Here is a 12,776-nt window from a genome sequence, read left to right as displayed (position 1 = left end):
AAGTGTCTGTCTCGTAAAATGTCTCTCGCATCGTCTGTATCTCGTATAGTGTCTGTCTCGTAAGGTGTCTATCTCCTAAAGTAACTGTCTCGTAGGGTATCTATCGCCTCAAGTGTCTATCTGGTAATGTGTCTATCTCGTGATGTATCTATCGCCTCAAGTGTCTATCTGGTAATGTATCTATCGGAGTGTGTATTGAGAACAGGTAGGCCTATAGTAGCCCCGTGCCCAGCGAACAATGGCCCTTTTTACCCCAGTAGGCCTAGGCTACGAGGCGGCAAAAAGAGGAGGGGGAGAGGTAGGAAAGGAGGGGAAGGAAGAGAAGGACGGGGAGGGGGAAGGAAGGCAAGGATGGGAGGAGGGAAGGGGGATAAGGGGAAGGAAGGGGAAGATGGGGAGGAGACAGGGAAGGAGGAGAAGGGGAAGGAAGTGGAGGATGAGGATGTCAAAGAAGGAAGGGGAGGGGGAAGGAAGTGGAAGATGGGAAGGGGAAAAAGGGAAGGTAAAGAAGGAGGGGGAGGGAACAAGGAAGGAAGGGGAAGGGAGGGAAGTGGAGGATGGGGAAGGGAAAGGGAAGGTAGCGGAGAAAAAGGGAGCCAATGAGGGGAGGGGAGGGGAAAAGGAAGGCAGTGAAGGGAGGGGAGGAGACAAGGAAGGAGGGGCAGGGAGAGGAAGTGGAGGATTGAGAGGGAAAGGGGAGGGAGGCCGAGGATATGGAGGGGTCAAGAAAGGAGAGGAAGGGGGAAAGGAGTCGAGGATGAGGAAGGGGAAGGAAGTGGAGAATGGGGAGGCAGAAAGGAAGGCAGGAAAGGGAGAGGAGGGGACATGGAAGGAAGGGAGGGGGAGGGAAAGGGAGTATGGGGAAGGAAATGGAGGAGAGGGAAGGGAAAGGACAACAAACAAGGGAGGGAAGGGACAAAGAACAGAGGAGATGGGGAGGAAGTAGAGGATGGAGAGGGGGAATGGAAGTCAAGGAAGTGATGGGAGGGAGAAGAGGAAGGAAGAGGGGGGAAAAGGGAGATGAGGGAGAGGAAGATGAGGTAGGGGGAAAAGAGGGAGGAAAGGAAAAAAAGAAAAAAGAAGAAAATGCGGGAGGTAAAGGTAAAAGAGGAAACGGAAGGGAGAATGGGAAAAGGCTATATCTGGGAAAGGAAAGGAGGTTGGGAGCAAGGGGAAAGGGAGAGAGAGAGAGAAAGAGAGAGAGAGAGAGAGAGAGAGAGAGAGAGAGAGAGGAGGTACTGGGGGGGAAAGGGGAGAGGATACGATGAAGAGTAGGGACAAAAGAAAAGAAGCGCGAGAGGAAGATAAAGGAAAAAATGAAGGTGAATGAGGCGAGGGACGCAATGGACAGGGGGAAGACGAAGGAGGAGGAGGAGGAGGAATACAAAGGAATACAAAGGAGAGCAAACAGCAACAGACGTTACAGTCCGTTCGAAGCTGCTTGTTACAGAGTAGACTATGATTGAGAGATCTAATTCTACACGCTGAAGGAGAAGCATAGTAAAGCAACAAGGCTCCCTTCGCCTCCAAACCTCCAGTTGAAACTGGCAGGAAAAAAATGAGAAGGACCACCATGGAGCATGGAAAAACTGACCAGGAAATTTCATAGGAAAGACTGAAAGGGAAAAGTTACATTCTATAATACTTTATCTATAAGTGACCAGTCTGAATAACTTGAAAGATAAAGAAATAAAGTAAATGAATAATCAAATAAATAAATTGCTACGGCATGACATTATGTCCGGGTACGCTGAGTTAACGGGGCGTCTGTAGACACAGTAGGAAAACGTAAAGTGTGGATGTTCACGGGTAGTGCGGCAGCCTTGCCTGGCGCTTTAAAGGTAGGCAGCAATCAATCAGGCCCCAGCTCCGTTCACTTCACTGAGACAAGGAACTTTCCCATGTGGGACAAATACGAAAGTTACCCCCTGAAGCAGTGATCTTTTGTACAATTAAAAAAAAAAAAAATCCCAATGGTGGTCACTTAACCAACGGGGACCCTCAGTGATCCACAGCCCATCACAGGTCGAAAGTAAGAGCAGCGAAAGTTAATACAGTGCAATCTGTGCAGATCCTAGTCTGTGTTTATACTACTTTAATTGCATTTAATAAAATGAAAAACATATAATGACGTGACGCGATACTGTAAACGGGTACGTTAAGTTTATGGGATGCCTTGTAGACAGGAAGGGAATGAACTAACGCGTTGCTGGTAAAAGTAAGGTATTGGGGCAGAAACAGAGTCACGTGAGGATTCTTGTGCGAGGAGGAGGAGGAGAAGGAGGAGGGAATGTTTTCCTATCTTCACACACACACACACACACACACACACACACACACACACACACACACACACACACACACACACACACACACACACACATCTACGCACCTGCAATACCGAAGAATACATGTACTGGTTAAAAAAAAAAAATCGCAGATGGAAACAGATATTTTGGCACGCACGCAGAGAAGCACACACACATATATCTACGCGGCTACATATCTTTGTTTTTTTTCCGTTTTCTCTTCTTTTTCTGACGATGTTTTTTTCTTTTTTCAACTCTCTCTCTCTCTCTCTCTCTCTGTTTATATATATATATATATATATATATATAGTATTTTCTTCTCCTTTTTCTACGTCTTTCCCTTCTCTCGCTGTTCATCTCTCTCGCTTTCCTTCCTCTCTCCATTCAAACTTTTCCCTTCCAAATCCACCTCCCATTTCAGAAGAGTTTCCTCCCTATTGCCTGTGTTGTGGTTCTCTCTCTCTCTCTTTCTCTCTCTCCACATTTGCAGTAAGATGTGTGTGATCTGTATATATTCTATCTACTCTCTCTCTCTCCCTCCTAATGGAATACAGTAGCTACGATATAATACATTTCCACCGACTTTCCACCCTCGCTATACCTTTGCCTACAGGAATTTCCCAGTGTAGGCTATTCTGTAATTTTTCCAATCTGTTACTCGGCCGGATTTTGTTTTGCCAGAGGGAAAGGTAGGTAGGTGGTGAGCTTTTGTTTTTCTATTCTTTTTTTTATACCTTTTATTGAGTAGGAAGTAGCAGAGAAAGCTTTTAGTGATCTGTTAATTTACTCAACCCTTTCTTTTTTTTATTCTTGTTTTTCCCTTATACTCTTATCTCCCCTTTCACGTTATTTTTGACTTTTTTTCCCCTGTTTCTCGTTATTTTTTGTTCTTCCTCATCTCGTTATTTTTTTACTCCTCCTCTCCCCGGATATTTTTCATTCCTTTCTCCTCCTCCTCGCTATTTTCTACTTCTTTCTCCTATTTCTTGCCGTTTTTTACTCCTCATCTTTCTCGTTATTTTTCAGTCTTCTCTTTGTCGTTATTTTTCACTCCCCTTTTTTCTCGTACTTTTTACTTTCTCCTCATTCTCTATTTTCATTCCCTTCTCTTTTTCGTTATTTTCTTGTCCATTCTCTCCCTTTCGTCCTTTTCCTTTTTCTTCAACTTCATTATTTACTCGTTTCTCTCAGTCTCTTCCTCTCCTGTTTCATCTCCAATCCCCTCTACTCCATTTCCTTATCCCTTTTCTCCGTTCCTCCTGTAACTCCTTCTCTTGCTTTGATATATTTCCCCTTTTTCATCTCTCCTTCGTCTTCTTTCCCCTTCTCTCTCACCTTTCCTTCTCCCGACTCCCCCTCCTTTTTTTTTTTTTATTTGTTCCACTTTTTTATTCTCTTTTTCCAATCTCTTTTCCCCAGCCCACTAAGTTTCCCCACCTCTATTTCCTCCATTTTTTTTATTTCTTCATTTCCCATTCTTCTCTGTCTGTAGCATTTTCCCCAGCTTTATTTATTCCCTCTCCCTCTCCCTCTCTCTTTCTCTCCCTTCCATTTTTTTATTTCCTCTTTTCCCATTCTTTTTCGTCTGTCGCATTTTCTCTAGCTTTATTTATTTCCTCTCTCTCTCTCTCTCTCTCTCTCTCTCTCTCTCTCTCTCTCTCTCCCCCCCCCTACCTATCTGTCTATCTGTATCTTTTTCTTCTCTTCCAAATATCTTCCCTCCCTTTCTTTCCCTCCGTACTTCCCACTTCAACTCTTTTTCCTCTCCTTTTCACTTCCCTTCCTATTATTTCTTGCCTCTTCTTTCTTTGGACAATGTACAATAAGTTTTTTTTTTCTTCTCTGTTTCCTCTTCTCATCCTTTCCATCCATTCCCCCTCCCCCTTTCTTTCATCTCCCTTCTCTCTTGCTACTCGTCTCTCTCTCTCTCTCTCTCTCTCTCTCTCTCACACACACATCTTTCTTTCCTTCCCTTCTCCCCATCTTTTCTTTCCTTATGCCTTTCCCTTTCTCTCCCTTCTCTTTCTTCCTCCCTTCCTTCCCTTTCTTTCTTTCGATTCTCCCCCTTCTCTCCCCTGCCTTTCTTCACCACCATTTCCCCCTTTCCTATCCTTCTATCTTTCCACCTTCTCTCCCCTCCCTTTTTCCTCCTTCTTTTCCCCCTCCTCTCCTCTTTTACCCCCATTCCTTAACTTCTTCCTCCCTCTCTCCCTTTCCTCCCCTAACATCAGAAGTCATTCTTTATCTCTGTGACTAATCCTAGCCTAGTCTGTCTGTCTGTCTGTCTCTCTCTCTCTCTCTCTCCCTCCTCTATTACTCTCCCTTCTTCCCCTCCTGTCTTCCATTCTTTCCTCCTCTTTCCTCCTTTCCTCAATTATCTCCTCTTTCCTCCATTCCCTCCCTCCGTCCCACCTTTTCTTCTGCTGCCCTCTCCTTTATTCTTCCTTTTCTCCTCTCACGCACTTTCCTGCACCTTTTCTCTCTCTTCATTTCTTACACTCTTTCACTCCCTCCATCCTCTCCCTTATTCTACTCTCTCCTTCTTTCAGTCTCTCCTTATCCCTCCCTTTCTTCCATTCCCCTCTTTCCTTTTCATCCACTCTTTTCCACTCTCTCCTTTTCGTTCACTCGTTCCTGTAAAATTACCATGATAATTTTACCACACTGCTTCGTGGTACTCTTCAAGTTTTCCTACCAACTTTGGCTGAAAGGATGGGTACGTGTGTGTGGGGAAGGAGGGAGTTCATTGCTTTGGGCTCCGTATTTTAACAATTTTCAATACGGTGGCGTCTTATTTTTTCAAAGTTTGTTCTGGCTGCTACCAAGAAGTTTTATTCAGCTCAGGAGAGCCCCTCAGGAAGAACGGGTCATTGAAGACGTCCTTGCTAAACTGTGCAATATAGCTGAGGCGTTGCAAGAATTCTGTGTGTGACGTCAACGTAGCGAAAATGTAAACTTCATAAAATAGCTACAATAGTCAAACGAAAGGATGGATCTGTTGCTGTTTGTTTGCCTTTGTACACCCACATCCTTTTCCTTCCCTTCCCTTCCCATCCCATCTCTTTCCTTCCCATCCCTTCTCTTTCCTTCCTTTCCCATCTCATTGCATTCCTATTTCACTCTTCCTTACTCTTTTCTGTCTTCTCTTCTCTTCTTTACATCTACATCCATTCATTCCCTTCACTTTTCGTCATTTCTCTTCCCTTCCCTTCCCTTCTCTTCCTTTCCCATCCCATCCCATCTCAAACCTAGTCCATCCTTCCCTACTCCTTCTCTGCCTTTCCTTCCCTTTCGTTTCTCCCCTCTTCACTTCCTTCCCTTCCACACATCGATAATATCCCCATCTTTACGACCCATCACCACCATCATCATCTTCCCCTTCATCACTTCCCCCCTCGCGTCTCTTTATCACATTATGCGCGTCCCCATTTTATTTTATTGTCCCTATTTTTTTCCCCTCGTTCACATAAGCGATATTATTTTGGGGGTGATGGTCATGTGCCCCTCTCTCTCTCTCTTTCTCTCTCTCCCCTTCACTTTGTTCCTTTTTCTTTCTTTTTTTGTTTGCTACAGGCATTCGTCCCTTTTGGTCATCTGTCTCTATTTCCCTTTGCTCCGCGCTCTCCAATATTCTCTCTCTCTCTCTCTCTCTCTCTCTCTCTCTCTCTCTCTCTCTCTCTCTCTCTGCATATACAAACGTCTTACATAGTCGCTTTGTTTACAGAATCATTAAGGAAGTCTTAAAATAACACGCTATATTAAGACCATTAAACTAAGTGTAGTTAGTAACTTGTTTACTCTCTCTCCTCCCCCCCCTCTCTCTCTCTCTCTCTCTCTCTCTCTCTCTCACAAACACACACACACACACACCCCTCCCGTCTTCCCTCACTCTGTCCCTGCTTCTTTCACTCTTTCTTACCTTTCCTTTTATTTCTTTTTATTGCTTTCTTTCTCCCAGTTCTCTCGTTTCCCTTTCTTCTTTGCTGTAACCTGGACAATCTCTCTCTCTCTCTCTCTCTCTCTCTCTCTCTCTCTCTCTCTCCAGTAATCCTCTGTTCACTTCTGACCGTCCTCTCCCTACCTCCTGTGAATCCATTCTTCCCCCCTCTTCTCCCCATTTGCCTCCCTCCTCCCATGGTTTCTTTCTCTCCCTCTCTCCCTCTTGCTTACTCGTTCTCTTAGCCCCTCCCTCTTCCCTACTCGTTCTCTCCCTCTACCCCCCTTTTCTCCCTCCCCCTCCACCTCTCCCTTCTTTTCTTCCCCTTTCCCTGCTCGCCTTTTGTCTGAGGGATTGAGGCTTCAAACAGGAAACCCACAAACCCACACACACACAGACACACACACACACACACACACACACACACACACACACACACACACACACACACAGGGACACGCAGACACTCACATTAAGAGGACAAACATCCACGTTGACTCTCTCTCTCTCTCTCTCTCTCTCAGGATAAAGCATTACTGCCTGCATTGCATCCCTCTTCTCTTTCCTCTCCATCTCTTCTTTTCTCCGTACTTTCACTTCCTCTTTCATTTCCTTCCTCCCTCCTTCCCGTTTTTTTCCTTCCTCTCTCCCACCCTTCCTTCCCTTTCTTCTTTCCTTGTTCCTAATCTCTTCTTCCTCTCTCATTTACCCTCTCTTTTCCCTCCACCCCCCCCCCTTCCTTCCCTCTGTCTTCTTTCATTCTCCATCTAACCCACACATTCCTTTCTGAACACAGGTATATATTTTTCTCCTACCATCTCTTCTTTGTTTTCTGTTCATTCATTTTCTTCCTGCAACTTCCTTTCCCAATTCATTTCCCTTCCTCTCCCTTTTCACTCAGTCCCATCCTCTCCACATCCCCATCTTACTTTCCTCAGCCCTTTCTCTGTCCCTTTCTCTTATCTCCTCCTCCTTCTCCTCTGCGTCTCCCCATTTCTCTTCTCTACATCTCCTCCCCATGCTCCTCAGAACTTCCATCTCCTTATCCTCCATCTTTCATCCTCCCTCTCAAATTCTCTCCCCCATTTAGCCACCCTCTCCCCTTCCTCTTCAAACTTTTATCCTCCCCTTTCTCAAACTTCTCCTCATACTTCCTCTTGTTCTCTTCCACCTCTCACCTCTTCCCTCTTTCTTCTTTTATCCCTATTCCTCTTTCGATTCTACCTCCATCTCTCCTCCTCACCATCCACTTTCCCCCCCACTCTGTTCTCCCTCCCTCTCTGTCCTACTCTTCCTCCACACACACACACACACACACACACACACACACACACACACACACACACTAGCTCAGACAATGGGACAGTTAATCTCGTCTCTCCTGTGGCTCTTTGTGGCTTCATGTTTATCCTTCTCTCTCTCTTTCTCTCTCTCTCTCTCTCTCTCTCTCTCTCTCTCTCTCTCTCTTTTATCTTACATCTTTCCTCTTTCTTTGTTAGCTGGTCTCCCTTTACACTCACGTCACACACACTCTCTCTCTCTCTCTCTCTCTCTCTCTCTCTCTCTCTCTCTAAGGGGGTTAAGGGGATTTTTTTACGGAGCTGGACCTTTGGTATTGTTGTGGGTAGAGAGTGAGGGGCAAAGAAAGAGGAAGTGGAGAGAGAGAGAGAGAGAGAGAGAGAAGGGGGGGGGACATAAGTGGTAGTGGTGGAGAAAGATGAGGACGGTAGATAGAGGGTGGAAGGGAGCCAGGGAGACGGTGAGGAAGATAGTGAGGAAGAGAGAGAGAGAGGAAGAGTGAGGAAGAGAGAGAGGAAGAGTGAGGAAGAGAGAGAGGAAGAGAGCTAGGAGGAGATTAGAGGAGGGGGAAATGAGGGAGGAAAGACAGACATGAGGAGGAGGAAAGAAGACCTATGGAGAAGTGATGGGAGAGGGAAGGAGAGTACAGCAGTGAAGATGGTGGAGGAGGTGGCGACCGAGTAGTTAGTGGAGTGGTCTGCTTCTCCTAAGATCCCGGGTTCGATCCCAGCTGTAGCGGGGAATAATGTGAGGCTGGTAATATCCTTAAAACAGTTCACCATCAGCCTTTAACCTTTTCAGGCCAGGGGGGGTCTTAACTACAGGTGTCTTAGTTTCCTAGACTGAAAGGACTTTATTTAGGTGTAAGTTATTGATGTATAAGGGATAAAAACAGTCTCTGGTAACTCATATGGCCTTTGACTGACTGGATTGAATGGCAAAGGATTGAAAGATCTGACTGACTGACTGACTGAATAATTGGTTGACTGGTTGATTGACTGATCTGAATGAAAAAGATTAACTATCCTGGCCAGATTATTCAGCTTCCGTGCCTGATCGTCGACCAATGGTTAAAGAAATCGCCGGGATTATTGTGACACCAGCTTTAAATTACACCCCATATCGTAGCAAATATCAGTATGACCGGTTTGTATTAGTAACCAAGTGGTGACATGTGCTAAGGCGTAGAGAGAGAGAGAGAGAGAGAGAGAGAGAGAGAGAGAGAGAGAGAGAGAGAGAGAATTTATCATATGATCCATAACTAATTGAATACAGTAATGCAAATAGAAGATTCATTAATTCATTTGTTTTTCTTTTTCATTTTCAGGTAAGGGAGTATACGCTAAAATGAGGGGAAGACGATAAAAAGTGTGTGTGTGTGTGTGTGTGTGTGTGTGTGTGTGTGTGTGTGTGTGTGTGTGTGTGTGTGTGTGTGTGTGTGTGTGGAGAGAGAGAGAGAGAGAGAGAGAGAGAGAGAGAGAGAGAGAGAGAGGAAATAGAATGACAGCCTCTTATTCTCTCACTTTCATTCTAAGTTTACCCAATGTATTATTCAGTGCCACTCACTCGCAGCACTCTCTCTCTCTCTCTCTCTCTCTCTCTCTCTCTCTCTCTCTCTCTCCGACGCCTGCCGTGGTAATTTACGAGTCGTGTGGATGCCGCAACAAATTGGCCAAGCGTCACCCACGAGGCGCTTGTGGTCACTGTCTGGTCGAGAGAGAGAGAGAGAGAGAGAAATCTTACCTCCATTCTTCTCAAAGCCTCCTACACAACACCGTCCCTCATAACACCACCCTACCTCACCCTCCATCTTATTCTCATTGTGCGTCTTCTTCCAGGAACTCCTTTCTTACACACTCTTATGGTCAATCCCTCACACACATTTTCTACGGGGTGCCTTTAATTAGCCTAATGGGGGGGAAAGGAATGGAAGGACGATTTTTTTTTAACCCCTCTGACGACGACGGAAATCTTAAGTCTCCTCTTCTTTCTACCGCCAGACGATTTTATTCAGCTTAGAGGTGGCTCACGGTCGTCTCGGTGATAAAACAGTGAGGATAAATTGAGCTCAAAAGAATGTGCTAAATAAAAAATAAAAAAAAGCATATTATTCCTTAGTTTACTTCATTATTTCATTTTCCTCTTACTCTTTTCTTTCTTCCTTCAATCACGTACGCCTCATTCCTTCTCAGTCCCTCCATCCCTTCCTTCCGCATTTTTTCCCCTCCACTCTTACCTCTCCTTTCTTTCCAATTTCTTTATTTTATCTCTAAACCCACATTTCCTTCATCTCTCTCTCTCTCTCTCTCTCTCTCTCTCTCTCTCTCTCTCTCTCAGAACTGATATAATTACATCATGCACTACAAGAGGAGTCTTTCAAGGATCAATAGGTCTGTTGTTTCCCTAAATTCCTAAGCATTTCCTTACAGTTCTATGCATTCCTTATTTTTTTCTTCCTGTCTCTAAATCACTTTCTCAATAATCCTTCCCCCGCCTTTCTTGTCTTCCGCTCATCATTCCTCTCTTTTATCTCTTCCCTTCAGCTCCCCCACACTTCATCTTCTTTCCCTCGCTTCCGCTCTCTTTTTCTCTCACACATTTTCACTCTATTTTTCATCTGTCTTCCTTCTCCCCACCCTGCTCTTCGTCTCTCTTTCTCTTCCTCCAGCTCTTATTTCTTTCTCCTTTCTGTCTTCTGTTCTCACCACAGCTTTCCTCTTTTCGTCTTTTCCTTGCTGCAATTATCCTCTCCCTTATCCTTCCTCCCTCTTCTTTCTCTCCATCGCTCTCTTCTATCTCTACACCGTCTTTTCCCCAATCCTTCTTCTTTCTTTCTACTCTCCTCCCCATTCTTCCTCTGTCATCTTCTTCTTCCTCTTACTTCCTTTCTCATTCCCCTTCCCCTCCTCCCCTTTTCCTTCTTTCCCTTTCCCTTCCCCCAGCTATTCTCTCCTTCCGTCCTCTTATTCTGTCCTGTTTCCTCTCATCTCTCCTTTTCTCAAGTTTTCCTCTTTCTTGTCTCCTTCACCCTCCTCCATCCTCTCTCATCTCATTGAACCATTCCTCCACCCTTTCCTTCTTTTTTTCCATCCTTTGTTTCCTTCTGTCCAATAAGCGACCTCACGCATTTACTTGTGAAATCAGCAGAGATTTTTGGGGCGCAATAACGTACATACAATATTAATAGAAACAAAGGGATTAGAGTCAAACACTTGTACTGAGCATAATCAACTACGGCATAAATATCAGGATGCACAAACAATGAACACTATTACAAAAATATCACGGTGCACAAACAACGAACACTATTACAAAAATATCACGGTGCACAAACAATGAACACTATTACATTAATATCACGGTGCACAAACAATGAACATTATTACTTATCACGGTGCACAGTTAATTAACATAACTACAACGTGTAATAAAACATCAAAACTTTGCTGTAAAATTCACAATAGGTGGTGCTGCTGAAAAGGATCACGCTACGCCTTATTTGAAGACCCAGGCAATTGGAAAATAATAAATCTTAATATGAAGATGGGTTTAATCATCGTCAACGTTACTAAGAAAAGATTACCACGCTGGTTGTGCTCACTGCCCACAGCGACTGATACGTGTACTGTTAATACTACCATGACATGTCCCCACAATTAACATGTATGGTGGCAATGGTCGTACTAATGCCTAGACCCAAATTTTGAAACATTTTTCCCTGCCGTCTGTTAGTTTAATCAGAAATTCGCTTTTACAACAAAATTGCCCATACCGTTTAATTATAGTGGTCATTATTTTGGGTACACTCTTATGTATAGGATATTTTTAGAAATCTTAAATGGTAATAAAATTCTGATTATGACTACGATTGAAGTTTTCTTTCTCATTTTCTCTTCCTTCCTCCCGTCTCCATCTCTTCCATGCACTATTCTTTCCACTCTCATTCCTTTCTTCTACTATTGCTCCCTGCCTTCCAAACTTCAGGGTAGGAAGTCAAGTAGCACTTCATTCATGCACCAATTATCTCTTTCATTCTTTCGTTCTTCTGAATACTTTTCTTCATTGTACCATTCTTTCCTTCCTTCCTTTTTTTCTACTTCTTAATTACTTGCTTTTGTTGTTTTCGTTACTGATGCACCCATTCTCTATGATTCTTTTCCTTCTTCCTTTTTTCGTACATCCAACTAGTTTACATTCATCGTTTCCTTTTACTTTCTATTCATTTCCCCATCCATACTTCACGTCTTACTATTTTTTCTTCCTTCTCATCTTACTCTCATCATTTCCTTTTCCTCTTCACTTTTTTTCGATGTGTTCTCCTTCCTTTCATATTCTTTCTACTAACATATATTCTATCCATTCTCTTTCCACCCATCCTTTCATTTTCCTCTTCTTGTTTATCGTCCGCCCTATCACCCACTCGTGTCGCGTACACTTTCCTGTCTCCTGTTTAATTACATTCATCACTTATCTCTACTTTTTCACTGCAACTACTTCTTCATTTGTTCACATTTTCATCACCTACTTTTATTTTTTTCATTCTACGTAGTCTACTTCCAGTGAACCTTTTCTTACTTTTGCAACACATTCCTTTATGCACCCTCCCTTTCTTGTCTTCCTTCTTCCTTCCCATCTTGCCTCCTTAATTCCTAACCATTCTCCATCTACCCATCGTTCCTCTCTTTTTCCTTCATCTTCTACTTCCTTTATTTTTCTCCTTCTTCAACTTACGATTTCTACCCATCTTTCCCGACATGCCTTACTTCTTCATTTCACCAGGTTAAGCTATTCGTCCTAACACTCATTCCCTCTTTCCTACCGCCTTATATATTCCTTCCATCTTCCTTGTCTGCCTGTTTCTTTGTCTTCTTTTAACATTCATCCCTTCCTTCTTCATTCCATTGCACTGTCATTCTCCATCTTTTTGTCTATATTTTTCTGACATTTCCCTCCTTACTGATTCAGATTTATCCTTATCTAGTTTCACCTACTTTTCCATCATCAATCTAGTGTCCTCTCTTGCTTTTTTCCCCCCCTTCTCTTCCAAACTGCTTCCGTTCATCTTTCTATCATTTCCTTTATTTCGTTCATACATTCTTCCGTTTTCCTTTATTCATTCCATCTATGCATTCATTTCTATTTTCCTTCCTTCTTCCCTCTCTGTTACAGCATCTTCCTCTATCTCCTCTTCCTCCTCTTTTTCTTCTTCCTGCTCTTCCTCTTCCTCCTCA

The sequence above is a fragment of the Coenobita brevimanus genome, chromosome 96 (genome assembly GCF_032717465.1).
Source record: "Coenobita brevimanus isolate Jiangsu-jjx chromosome 96, ASM3271746v2, whole genome shotgun sequence".
NCBI lineage: Eukaryota > Metazoa > Arthropoda > Malacostraca > Decapoda > Coenobitidae > Coenobita > Coenobita brevimanus.
Note: the sequence above shows the minus strand (reverse complement) of the source record.